This window comes from Myotis davidii, unplaced genomic scaffold, assembly GCF_000327345.1.
Source record: "Myotis davidii unplaced genomic scaffold, ASM32734v1 scaffold484, whole genome shotgun sequence".
Taxonomy (NCBI): Eukaryota; Metazoa; Chordata; class Mammalia; order Chiroptera; family Vespertilionidae; genus Myotis; species Myotis davidii.
The window spans coordinates 786,533-788,812 of NW_006295459.1; positions in this window are offsets into that span (position 1 = coordinate 786,533).

Here is a 2,280-nt window from a genome sequence, read left to right on the forward strand (position 1 = left end):
TTGCATGCACGTAAGTATGGCCAACCAATGGACATAAGACACAGGGGGGGGGGTAAGGGCAGGCAATTGTCAAGGGCTGGGAATAAAAGCAAGCATATATAATACTCATTCTAATAAATCAAGCAATAAAACAATTAAAACAAACAAACAAACAAAAAGATGTCTTAGCCTGAAGAACTTTTCCTTTGTGTTTTCTAACTCAGGAACCTTTTCTGTAACTTGCTTCACATCTTAAACTGGAAGCCTGGACATTCCAGGGGATGAAAACCCATGAATAGCTTTAGAGAGATACCTATTGTACACCTGTTCCACAGAGTACATGTTTTTCTTAATGACTTTTGGCTTCAGTTATTGTGGCAATAGGGTAAAAGGAAGACAGAGGTCAAAGGGAGTATAAATAAGAATCAATTTCCCTCAGTGTCTATGAGATAAGCGTGAGAGAGACACAGAGAGAAGTTGGATGTACCTATCTAATAAAGAGGGAATATGCTAATTGACCCTCATGCTGTCGCAAAGATGGCAGCGCCCACAACTAATAATGATGGAATATGCTAATGGACTGCCCTCCCCTCAAAGATGGTGGTGCCCACAGCCACAAGATGGCCTGCAGGTTAGGGCACTTATAGGTGATCAGGCCAGCAGGGAAGGGCAGTTAGGGCCAACTGGGCTGGCAGAGGAGCAGTTAGGCGTCGATCAGGCTGGCAGGGGAGTGGTTAGGGGTGATCAGACTGGCAGGCAGAAGTGGTTAGGGGCAATGAGGCAGGCAGGCCAGTGGTTGGGAGCCAGCAGTCCTGGATTGTGAGAGGGATGTCCAACTGTCGGTTTTGGCCTGATCTCCTGAGGGGTCCCAGATTGGAAAGGGTGCAAGCTGGGCTGAGGAATACCCTCCCCAATAGTGCAATAGATAGTTATCTATTCCATAACTATCTTGGAATCCCTCTCCCACCACAAGCCTTCCAGAAATGGAGAACTGAAGAATTTCTTGTGAGTCAGGGACAAGAGCAGACCCTGGCCAAGTAGCCCAGTGTTTCTATTTCTCTTGGCTGATAAGCAGGTTGGGAAGAGTGGGAAATAAAAATGCCAGACGCGTGCTGCAGGAACACTCCTTCCTGTAGCATCTGCCCTGCTGTCTCACTGGAGCGGAGAAGAGGCTCTACTCACTCCTGAGGACATGAAGCCCTTCAGCTCCCTGGAAAGAGCGAGGCTGGCCAGGAAAGGGAAACATTGACCTACATACCTAACTGCTGAGGAGCCCATATAAAACCCCAGACCCTTCTCTGTCACTGAAAGTCATAATCTGAACCAACACATGAAACATGGAGATGTGCCTGGGCAAACAGAGGAAAGGCTTTCTAATGAAAGAGAATTACTACCAGAATACAAAAGAATGTCAAATCAACTTTTATCTAGTATATTCACTTAGATTAAAAAAACTATTCCTGTACTTAAAATAAAGGAGTAGATAGCTACAAAAGATAAAACTTTCTTTTATAATAAAGAAATAATTACTAAATGCACAGTACAGTACAGTTACCTATAGGTAGAATGTTATTCAGTAGATCTTTAGAACATATTCACCTTGTATAACTGTTGAACTGCAATGTGATTGAAAGCCAACTGTCACACAGCAAATTCAAAGAGAATGTTTAGAGAAAATAAATTACAACCTAGAATTGTATAATAGAAGACTATCTATAAGATCAAATACATTTCAAAATTTTAAAAACAGAATGTTAGGTACAGATTAAAGGGGTCAATGGGGAAGTAAAGTGGACATCTGTGATACTTTCAACAATAAAATTTTTTTTAAATAAATAGATAAATACAAAACACAATGTTTATTATGCAAAAAGATGAGATTAAAAAGTATGTGGTTCATTAATCTAGTTCTTCTATTTCAAAACACAACAAAGGTACTGATATTTGAAGTATATTAGTATTCATTCATAACATTCACTATTTGAACTCACAGAGAAAATTAATAAACACCAATTTGGACCTCTGCTTATGTGTTAAGAATTGAGAAAGTTAGTATAAAGGTTCTGTTTTCTTTTCTTTTTATTTTATGTTTCTTTAGTTGTCAGAGAGAATAAGGAAGAGAGAGAGAGAAACATCAGTGGTGAGAGAGAATCATTGATCTGCTGCCTCCTGCACAGACCCTTCTTGGGATGGAACCCACAACCCAGGTATGTGCCATGACCAGGAATCGAACCATGATCTCTTGGTTCATGGGTCAATGCTCATCCACACTGGCTAAGCAAACGTTCTATTTTTCAATTC